Source organism: Leptonychotes weddellii, chromosome 11 (assembly GCF_054177405.1).
Source record: "Leptonychotes weddellii isolate Sample4059 chromosome 11, ASM5417740v2, whole genome shotgun sequence".
NCBI lineage: Eukaryota > Metazoa > Chordata > Mammalia > Carnivora > Phocidae > Leptonychotes > Leptonychotes weddellii.
The window spans coordinates 62,419,140-62,431,084 of record NC_138379.1 but is presented as its reverse complement, the minus strand read 5'-3'; positions in this window follow the sequence as shown (position 1 = coordinate 62,431,084).

Here is an 11,945-nt window from a genome sequence, read left to right as displayed (position 1 = left end):
ACACCACACACAAAAATAAACTCAAAATGGACTAAGGACCTAACTGTGAGACCTGAGACCATAAAAATCCTAGAGGGGAACACAGGCAGTAATTTCTCTGACATTGACCATAACAACATTTTTCTAGATATGTCTCCTGAGACAAGGGAAACAAAAGTGACAATAAATTATTGGGACTACATTAAAAAAAAAAAGCTTCTGCACAACAAAGGAAACAATCAACAGAACTAAAAGACAACCTTCCAAATGGAAGAATATATTTGCAAATGACATAGCTGATAAAAGGTAGTATCCAAAATATATAAAGAACTTATACAACTCAACACCCAAAAAACAAATAATGCAATTTAAAAATGGGCAGAAGACATCCAGATGGCCAATGGACATATGAACAGATTCTCAACAGATGATGCATATCATCAGGGAAATGCAAGTCAAAACCACAGTGAGATAGCACCTCACACTTGTCAGAATGGCTGAAATAAAAAACACAAGAAACAACAGGTGTTGGTGAGGATGTGGAGAAAAAGGAACTCTCATGTGCTGTTGGTGGGAATGCAAACTGGTGCAGCCACTGTGGAAGGCAGTGTGGAGGTTCCTCAAAAAATTAAAAATAGAACTACCATATAATCCAGTAATTGCACTACTCACCCAAAGAATATGAAAGCATTAATTCAAAAAGATATATGCACCCCTGTGTTTATTGCAGCACTATTTACAATAGCCAAGGTATGGAAGCAGCCCAAGTCCCCATCAATTGATGAATGGATGAAGAAGTGAGAGAGAGAGAGAGAGAGAGAAACAGTGGAATATTATTCAGCCGTAAAAAGGGAGGAGATCTTGCCATTTGCAAAAATATGAATGGATCTAGAGAGTATAATGCTAAGCAAAATAAGTTGTCAGAGAAGGACAAATACCATATGATTTCACTCATATGTGGAATTAAAGAAACAAGACAAATGAGCAAAGATAAAAAAAGAGACAAACCAAAACACAGACTCTTAACTATAGAGAACAAACAGATGGTTACTAGAGGGGTGGTGGTGGGGGGGGATGGGTGAAACAGATGAAGGGGATTAAGAGCACACTTATCAAGATGAGCACTGAGGAATGTATAATTGCTGAATTCTCATGGAGCCATGTGGTTGCAGAACTCTTTGGGTTGTTGATAGTACGATAGTATGTCATCAATGATTGTATATTCTCTGTTTGTAAAATGCATGTGTAAAAGAGAAAAAGAATCATCTAGTACTCTTTCTGCCAGTCCAGTAATGCCTGACTGCTCTTCTACCTTAGTAGAATGTCTTAGAGATCTTTCCATGCCAGTACACGTATAGATCTATGAGATCCTTTTGAATGGCCGCTTAGCAGTCGATGGTATCAGTGGACCATAGTCAACACCCTATGGCATTTATAGTCTTTCTGATTTTTCATATTTTAAACAGCATCATAATGATCATCTCCGTTTATATGAAATACACATTTATGTTTGTAATTCTTGTAGAAATAATTCCTGGAAGTGGACTTTATGGGGTCAAATGACACATATTTTTAAAATTTTGAAATATAACCACCCAGTCCTCTTAAAAGACTGTAACAATTTGTAGTTCCAACACCAGAGTATGAAAGCATCTTTTTCTCTTTTGCCTTGCTAACCCTAAAAACTATTTATATGTCTTACTTGGCCAAATGGATCTTAGCCCCCCTCTTTTTCAGGGGAAGAAAGGGAGGACAGACAGAAAGAAGGTGGGAAAAGAGGAAAGGAAAGCAGCATGTGAAGGAAGTGAAGATGTGCCTGGTTGGGTCCTCCAAGGGAAAATGGGCAAGAGGCATTTCATTTGCTTTTATAAATTTTATAAGGTTAATGCTAAATCTAAAACATTTTGGGGGCTAATGGTGCTTTTCTCTGAAATACTTGTGGGAAGCTTGTTGGAACACAGGAAATTGTTGCCAGGAAAAAAAGAAGGGAAATTATAATTTGATCTCCATTATATTGTAAGATTATCAACACATACGTGAGGAACAAAACATTTGTCAGCACTTCCACCTATATTGTTGTCATATTCACAAGAACTCTGTTGGCATGTTTCTCCATTATTACGGATTCTCTGAGGTACAAAAAAATCCAAGTGATTAGCCCAACATCACTCAGTGAAAGGCAAAGACAAGATTCAGCCCCCTACTTCTGGCTCTCAGCCTGATTCTTGCAGGGTTTGCACGGATAGTAAAGTGACCTTGAGTCAAATGGGGTCCACAGAAGCCCATCAGACACTTTTCAGTGAATCTGTCCCAACAAGACTCCTTAGACACATCGCCGGGAGCTGATCATGCTGACCTTATGTTAGGGCTCTTAAAAGGAGAAAATGGTTACTAAGAAAATAGCTTCTGTGTGTGCACTTGACTCAAATCTATCACATCCTAAAGGGCACAGAGCCTCTTGAATGATCATTGCTATCAGTGCAAGGAATCCACGTAGCCCTCAGATGCAAGGACTTCTCAACCTGGGGCCCTGTTTTAAAACAAAAACGAAAACAGAAACAATTGACTAGACTATGTTCTCAAGAGCAAAATGACTTTATTCACCTACATCTTGCCAGTGCCTGGCATGGTGCATGGCCTATAAAAGGAGCTTAAGTATCTGTCAGATAATTACAATGATAGCATGCACGTGTTTAAAAACATAAGAAGCAATTAACTTCTCCAGAGTTGTTGAAGACGAACACAAATATTTGCATAAAGATTCTCGCATATGTGCAGAGTCTCTGCATTTCCTGGGAGGCATGGAAAGTACAGTAATTAAGAGCAGTGACCTTGAAGCCCAGATTTCCACAAAAAGCCTGCTCGAGGCAATCTACAATTTCTCTCAAATCCTTCCAGGCTTCATGCATTGTCTACATTTCTACTTCTCTAGGAATTTGTTACAGTCACACCTCATTTTTTAGGCACCCACACCTCTGTTAGCTACCTGTTGCTGCCTAACGATTTTATCATAAAATCAACATCTTACAATAACAAACATTGATTATGTCACCGTTTCTGTGGGGCCGGAGTCCAGCGTGGTAAGCTGGGTGTCTCCGACTTGGGGTTTCTCAGAAGACTGCGGCAGAGATGCTGGCCAAGGCTGCGGTCCTGGCAAGGCACCCGTGGGAAGACCTGCTTCCAAGCTCACGTGCAGGCTTGTTGACAGACTCAGTTCTTCAGCTGTGGCCAGAGACAGTGGCTCCTTGCCGCCAGGTCCTCCCTGTGGAGCAGCCCACAACCTGGCACCTTGCTTCCCTCAAAGCAAAAGAGTCAGAGAGCAAGAAAGGGTACTCAAGACAGACACGACAGCCTTTTGGTACCTAATCTTGGAAGTGACTCCCCATCACTTTTTCCATATTCATTTTTTAAAAGGTTTATTTATTTATTTTAGGGGGGAGGGGGCAGAGGGAGAGAGAGAATCTCAAGCAGACTCCATGTTGAGCTTGGAGCCCGACATGGGGCTCGATATCATGACCCTGAGATCATGACCTGAGCTGAAATCAAGAGTTGGAGGCTTAAGCGACTGAGCCACCTAGGCGCCCCGTTTTCCATATTCTGTTTATTAGAAGTGAGTCACTAGGACTAGCCCACACTCAAGGGGGTGGGGGTTACACAAAGTCATGGACAGTAGAAGATGCAACTCACTGGGGGCCATCTTCCACAAACACCGTCTTACCACACATACTTTCCTTCTTTTCTGTCTCCTGTCCTTCCTCCATTCCCTCCCTACTTCTTTCTAGCACTCTCTGTGAGTCTACAAGAGTCCAGGAGCTACACCAGGCACTGGGCATACAAAGCCCCAGAACACTGAGGTCCCAGCCTAGTGGTCCAATAAAATAAAGGTTTCCCATGGTTCAGTCACTTACCCTTTGGCCATAGACACGGATTTCCTAAACCTTTTCTTACTCCATGTTTTTAAGTCTATTTGCCTCTAAAATATGACTTCGCCCTAAGCCAGTTCTTAACCCTGGCTGCCCATTAGCAGCGCATAGGGAGGCTATTTAGCCTGCAGGGCAAGGAGATGGGGTTAACGTCCTCCGTGCAGTTCTTTCCACTGGCCTACAGGTGCTTTTTCAATATTCCCAAGTGATCATCAGGTGGTAGGTGGCAGTTTCCCAGGGAGGAAACAAAGTCTCTTATGGTTTGCCTCCCCCTCTCTCTTTGTTTTTTCCTTCTCATATGTTCATCTGTTTTGTTTCCCAAGCTCCAGCTCTGTGGCTTCAAGCTCCGCCTCCTTGTTATTTCCCCTCCCCACCCCCACCCACATCCCCACCCACCCGACCTGGCAGGGCCCTTACCCCTTCCATTAACAAAGAGGCAGAAGGACCTTGCTTCAGCCAAAAGGTAACTTCTCTGCTTTCTTGAAAAGAGAGGGAGTATTATTATTATTTTTTTTTTGCATTTTTTTAATTTATTTTTTTTATTCTTATGTTAATCCCCATACATTACATCATTAGTTTTAGATGAAGTGTTCCATGATTCATTGTTTGTGCATAACACCCAGTGCTCCATGCAGAATGTGCCCTCCTCAATACCCACCACCAGGCTAACCCATCCTCCCAGCCCCCTCCCCTCCAGAACCCTGTTTGTTTTTCAGAGTCCATCGTCTCTCATGAGAGGGAGTATTATTGTTGGTACTTGTGCCCCCCGGTGGTACAGAAGGGAAATACATGCGGTGAGGTCTGCGAGGCGGGAACGAAGAGGCTCTCACCAAAGCCGGGAGTCACCGCTTACACTCTATACGAAACAGTGTCTACGCGGGGCTGAAACAACACACAACATACAGTGATAAGACACCTCTGCATCTCACCTCACGTCCCGAGCAGTTTTATTCACATCTAAGCAATCAGCACCTCCACCAGTACAAAAACGACCGGAAGATACAAATGCCCCTTGCTGTCTCTGCATTTTGTCCCTGGGATCCTGGTGCAGGACGGAGGAGCTTCTCAAGCTTCCTAAGTACCCCTCCGGGCTGAGAGGGCTAATCTATGTCCCTGGGGGCCTGGGGGTGGTCCTAGGCTGCAGTAGCAAAGGCAAAATTGTCTTGTTGAAGTTTTCGTGTTTTATTATAAACACTTACGTGAATGCTACATGCCAGCGCGCTAATATCACTATGTTTAACATAAGCATGATACATTACCCAAATCTCTGAATACAATCAACTCTGTAGAAGGATACACCATTTTTATGCAGAGCACCTTAGCCAGTACCCCTGCACCTACGGGTCCCCCGTGTGAGGGACACGGAGACCATGGTCAGCACCACGGGGTGGGACTCACAGCTTCCAATCCCAGCTCTCCTGTTTCCGGTGTGACCTTGGCAAATGAACTCACTGCTCTGAAACGGTTTTCCGACCGGTAAGGCGAGGGCCAGAACTTCTGAGAAAGGTAACACCCTTGTCATTATCGGTGGAGAGTTTTGCAAGTTGTCAAGCATTTCCTTGTGCTGCCTTATTTTGACAGGGCACTTTGGTGTGGAAGGAAGAGAGAGCGAGCTTTGGAAGCCATAAACCTCAGCGTCCACCCAGCTCGGCCACAGAGCGGCTCTGTGCTCTTACGCAAGGGACTGAACTTTCGAGAGCGTCCGCAGGCTCACGCAAGAAAGAGATGTGATAATGATGTTGCAGGTCATTGGGATAATTAAGTATAATGATTATAAGGTGGGCAGTCCACAATATGTGGTAAATCTCCCTGGTGGCTGAAAGCTGCTGCGGGGGGTGGGTGAGCACACCAGTTCTGTATTCAGAGACTCAGCTCTTTTTTTTTTTCTTTTAAAATTTTTATTTAAGTCCTAGTTAGTTAACATATAGTGTAATATTGGTTTTAGGAGGAGAATTTAGTGATTCATCATTTACATATAACACCCAGTACTCATCCTAACAAGTGCCCTCCTTTTATTTTTTTAAAGATTTATTTATTTATTTGAGAGAGAGAGAGAGCAAGCATGTGAGTGAAGGGAGGGGCAGAGGGAGAGGGAGAGAGAAAATCTTAAGCAGGTGTCATGCCCAGCAGAGCCTGACATGGGGCTGGATCTCACAACCCTGAGATCATGACCTGAACTGAAATCAAGGGTCGGATGCTTAAGCAACTGAGCCACCCAGGCGCCCCCTAACAAGTACCCTCCTTAATACCCACCACCCATCTAGCCCATCCCCCACCCACCTCCCTCCAGCAATCCTTAGTTTGTTCTCTATCATTGAGTCTCTTATGGTTGCCCCAGCCTCTCTTTTTTTTTTCCTTCTCATATGTTCATCTGTTTTGTTTCCTAAATTCCACATATGAGTGAGATCATATGGTATTTGTCTTTCTCTGACTTATTTTGCTTAGCATAATACAGTCTAGCTCCATTCATGTCATTGCAAATGGCAAGATTTCATTCTTTTTGATGACTGAGTAATATTCCATATTGTGTGTGTGTGTGTGTGTGTGTGTGTGTGTATCACCTCTTCTTTATCCATTCATCAGTCGATGGACATTTGGGCTCTCCCCATAGTTTGGCAGACTGGCTCAGCTCTGACTAGCTGGGTGACCTTGGGCAAGTTATTTAATATCTTTGTGCCTCAGTTTCCTCAACTGCCAAAGAAGGATGAAAATAGAACCCTCTCAGAGGGTTGTGAAGATAAGATGACTTAATATATGATATGCTCCCAGTAGTGACTAACTCATAGAATATTAAGGATCCCAGTAAGTATCCGTGTGTAGTTGACTGGCCATATTATTGCCCTCCTCACTTAGGGAAGCAGAGGCTCAGAAAAGGTCCCCTCCATCAGCATGACTTCTCTTCCCCAAGTGGCAGATCTAGGATTTGGACCCAGATTGTAACTCCAGACCTGGTCATTTTTTCACTGTGCTCCAGCAGGGTCTCTTGGGAATAGGGGCTGTGCACCTCACAGCGATGTATCCTCCACTGGAAGGCTCGAATCCCTGAGGCCACCCATGGAGGCCAATGCCCACACACTATTCCCAAATGTAAACAGCAAAGATTCTCAGGCTGATTTTTTCCAGTTCATAAAATAATGCGTTGTCGTTTCCTAGAGAGGTTGGGGAAAAAAGACAAAAGCCCTGTGTCTAATGGAATTTCTCTCTGGAACTAAACAGATCTCTCAGTTATCTTAAGATGCTATAAAGAGCCCACATCATTGTTCTGATACCTGCACGGCCCAAGAGTTATAGAATGTAAAAGCAGAAAAAGATCATGGATCATTTTCTCCAAATCGATCAGGAAATTGAGGTCATGTAGGAATGTAAAGATCACGTTTCAGTCTTCACTTTATTTCAGCTTTGGTGGAAGCAGATCACTCACTCACTTTTGAAATATCTTGTACTGGGCATCATTGTTCTTAAATGCCTGATACATCTTAGCTTCCTTTGATGTTTTAATTTTTTTCCTTCATTTTTTTTCATTCAACAAATTGTACTGAAGACCAAGTATGTGCCAGGGACTCTTTTAGGCGCTGGGAAACCACAGTACTAAATAAAAAGATAAAAATCTCTGCCCTCACAGAGCTTACAGTCAGTTACGTGGAGAGTGCTAGATGTGAGCTAGAGTTGCTTCACGGAGAAGGTGACATGGATCTGAGGAGGCAAGCCATGCGATATCTGAGAGCAAAGCATTTCAGACAGAAGAATCATCCAGTGCAAATGCTCTAATGCCAAATAAGAGGGTGAGCAGTTGACCATTGGGTGAGAGTGGTAATGGGGCGGAGGGAGGAAGGACCCTGTGGTCTACCACAAGGACTTTGGCTTTCCCTCTGAGTGAGCTCAGGACTGTTGGGGGGGTTTGAGCCAAGGAGAGACATGATCTCACATGTTCTTTTTTTTTTTTTTTTAAAGATTTTATTTATTTATTTATTTAACAGAGAGAGACATAGCGAGAGAGGGAATGCAAGCAGGGGGCGTGGGAGAGGGAGAAGCAGGCTTCCCGAGGAGCAGGAAGCCCGATGTGGGGCTCTATCCCAGGACCCTGGGATCATGACCTGAGCCGAAGGCAGACGTTTAACGACTGAGCCACCCAGGCGCCCCTGATCTCACGTGTTCTAAAAGGATCACTCTGACTGCCTTGTGGGGAGCAGAGATGATAGTGGCTTGGACCAGAATGATGGAGGTAAAAGGATGAGAAGTCATGGAGTCCAACAGGGCATTGTGGAATTTTCCAGGGCTCAGCCACCTCTGGCCTCTTCTCCCTGAGGAGAGAGCCCTGTAGTGAGACGTCATTGAGGGGACCCCCATCTCCTCCCACAGCTTCACTGCCTTCTACCCACCGACAGGGTCCAACCCAAGCATCTTCTCTCAGCTCCCTCTCCATGTCTCCACCTGGTTTCTCACCATCACCTCAAACTCGATATGGCTTGCCCCACTAGCCATGCACCACCCACCCAGTTGCTAAGCCGGACACTTGAAATTCATCTTGCATGTTTCCCCAGCTTTACCTCCACATTCACTTAGCTCCATGCCTTGGAGCCATCCACTTCTCTCTACATCCTTTTGAAGCCAGCGAAGTGTTTGCACCAGCCTCTCAAATGGCTCACATCATGTGCCCCTGCCCACCCCCACCCCATCAAATCATATCCTGCTTAAAATCCTTACACGCCTTCCCATTGCTCCTAAGTAAGTCCTTACAAAACAGAAATTCCTCTCATACTGTAAAGTGTCTCAGCCCTTCCTACACCTCTAGTCTTTTGCCATTCCTTCTTCAGTTACTTCCCACTTCAGAGTCTTTGCACATAATCCTTCCTTTGTCTAGAAGACTCTCTCATACCCTCTATACCTTCCACATCCTCCAGCTCTCAGCTCATGGAGCTTTCCCAGGAAAACCTCCCACAAACCCCAGAGGAGGTCAGAGCTCTCTCTCTCCACATGCTTACAACACCTTGGATTTCTCTTTCATGGCATCGACACAATTGGAGTAATTATTTATTTAAGTAGTTGTTTATCGTTTATTCGTGTTATCGGCTCTGGACCATGTCTGTCTTCTCACCGTGGCATCTCCAGTGTCGAGGGCAGTGACCTTAGATGCAAACAAGAGGCTCCTCCCTGGCATGTGGTCCTACCCTCCTCCGGCGATGCCTCTTCCCACAGGATAAGGAGTGTACAGGGCCAAAGAATTGTTTGCCCAAGACTACACGCTCCTTCTAGATGCCCAGGACCCTGGAGTGATCTACCCCAGTGGTCCAGGATTCACTTCCATTGCCTACATGCACCTCTTTCCTGGGTCTCTCCTCACCAGGGGGGATGATGCCATCAGGGTGAGCAGCCTGGGGTGGGTGAAGCTCTGCGTGCAGCTGGGACACGCAAGCTAGAGCGCCCATGTGCTTGTGCACAAGGACGCAGGGGAAGAACTGAACTGGGTGGGGCGGGGAAAGCAGGTATCAGGTGATGGGCAGGGGCCAGAGCCAGCCATCCTGGAACTGACATATCTGGGCACAGAACTTTGAGAGTTCCAAGAATTCTAAACTCAAACCTGGCTTTCTAGGTCATCTTGAAAGTGAACTTGTCAAAGGGGGAAAGCCCATTTTATGTAATGACTTGTGACCTTGATTTATAATTGTTAAATATTTAGACACATGCTATGTGGACCTCTATTGCACTCTAGCCCAGAGCCTGATAATGAGTATTTATTGAATGAATAAATAAATGAATAGATTTTATCCCCACATCTCAGCATTTGCCACAGTGACCAGATGAAAAACAGGTGGATAATTCAAATAGCGAATGCATTTTATTTACTTAAAGTGAAGATCTAGCTGTCAAGTAAAGTCTGTCCATGAAAGGTGAGATCTTTTTTCTCAGGGCAGCTCTGACCTGGATGCTTCCTTTCTATAGCTCAATGACAAGTAGAAGTAAACACAGTAGTGGACATTTATTGGGCACTTATGTTCAGGCACTGTTTTAAGTCCTTAATGTGGATTAATTCATACGATATTCACAATCCTAAGAAATAGGTACTGTTATCATCCTCACTTTACAGATGAGGAAATTGAGACTCAGAAAAGTTAAGTGACTTGCCCAAGGTCACACCGCTAGTAGGTAGCAAAGCTTGAGGTGAGTTCTCAGGCAGTCTGTCCTCAGGATGTTGTGTTACTGTGTGGGTAGAAGCCCAGGTCCTCCTGTGCCTCCCCTTCGTTACCAATCCCTGGGAGCTCTTGGAGTCTGAGCCTGGATCTGTGGGTGTCAGAGCCACTCTCCCTAATGCTGAGTTGCCCTTGCAAAGGGTAGGAAATGATAAGGGATTAAATTTGGAGTTTTGTCAGGACGACGAATCGCCTCACAGGGAAGTATTCTGTCCAATTTCTACATTCACTATCTCCTCTTTTGGCCGTACAGGAAGGCAGAGATAAGACAAAGACCAACTCACTATAAAGAAAGTTATTGGATTTTCATTTACTAATCTCGACATCAAGGGGCCTAGCGGGCAAAATAAATCATAGCTCCTTAAAGGTGAATTTTTCACATGCTGTGAAGTTCCATTGGTAAGAATATTGACCCTTTCTAAATGTTCTAGTCCCAACTGGGTAGGTGTCCAGTGTTAGACTGGGAAAGCCCAAATTCCAAAGTGAAAGTAGAAAATCCCCTTCCTATGCCCAAGCCAGAGGCTCACCAGCAGCAGCACCAAGGACCCCCAGGGCCAGGCTAAATCAGCTCAGGGTTGGGGAGTGAGAGAACTAGCATGGGGGAAAGAGAAGGAAGAAAGGACAGGGCAGAGGCTCCAGGTTGTGGAGCTCCCAGAATATTACCTCTCCAGGTGCGCCTTTTCAATAGATGCTCATGGTCTCCACTGTGTGGGGGGAAAATGGGTCCATTGCCAAGGTCAGGCTCAGTATCAGAATGATATACACCCTCCCCAGGGGACATTCAGAAGCCACTGGAGGAATACAGACTAGTTTCAGGCAGTGTCAATGTTAATCAACAATTTAGATCAATATTTTTGCATGACAGAATGTTTTTTATTTCAGTGTTATTCTCTGCAGTATATTTCAGAATAGCAAAAAATGGGAAACACCTTTTGATTCTCAACCAATGTCAGTTCTCTTTTCCTCTGTCACTTTCATCCTGATCTTCCACTTCCAAATTTACAAACCCATATTTCACACGGTTGATATGAAAATGAGATAAAACATTTAACCCCTCAACACAATTGCCATTTACTGGTAATGATGATTGGGTGAAATGATGTTGAGAGAAAGTTCGCAACACATGGTAAATGTTTAACACATTTGCTAAGGGACACCTGGGTGGCTCAGTCGGTTGAGCGTCTGCCTTCGGCTCAGGTCATGATCCCGGAGTCCCAGGATCGAGCCCCGCATCAGGCTCCTTGCTCAGGGGGGAGTCTGCTTCTCCCTCTGCCTGCCGCTCCCCCTGCTTGTGCTCCATCTCTCTGACAAATAAATAAGATCTTTAAAAAAAAATAACACATTTGCTAAGACCAAACCAAACAAAAATGGTTGGAAACTGGCTTAACTGAAAAGGATGACACTCTCCCCTTCCAGGCTTCCACGGATGGGTCCCAAACCAAACCCTAGTGGTGGAAATAAGCCAGACTGCAAACTTGGGATATCTCCAATGACTTCCAAGCACGTAACGACATCCAGGCTTTGGCATCAGTTCTTCTAAAATGCAAACAGCACAAAGTTCTCAGAAGAGTAACTTGCAGTCCATAAAGAAATTGCCTACATTCTCTCATGTCATTCAGAAGTCACATTTGTCCTGCCCCAGCGAGCACTCTGAGTTTCCACTCCTAGTGGCTATTTCTGTAACTGAAACTGATCTACTCTTTGGCACAGTCACCTTACCTTTCTAGACTTGTTCTCAGATTTGTTGCGAAGGGAGGCATAATAAAACTACCACTTATTGAGAGTTTAATATATGCTAGACACCATTCTATGGATTCTTCCATGAAAGCATCAGAGTAAATGTAAGGGGGTAGAT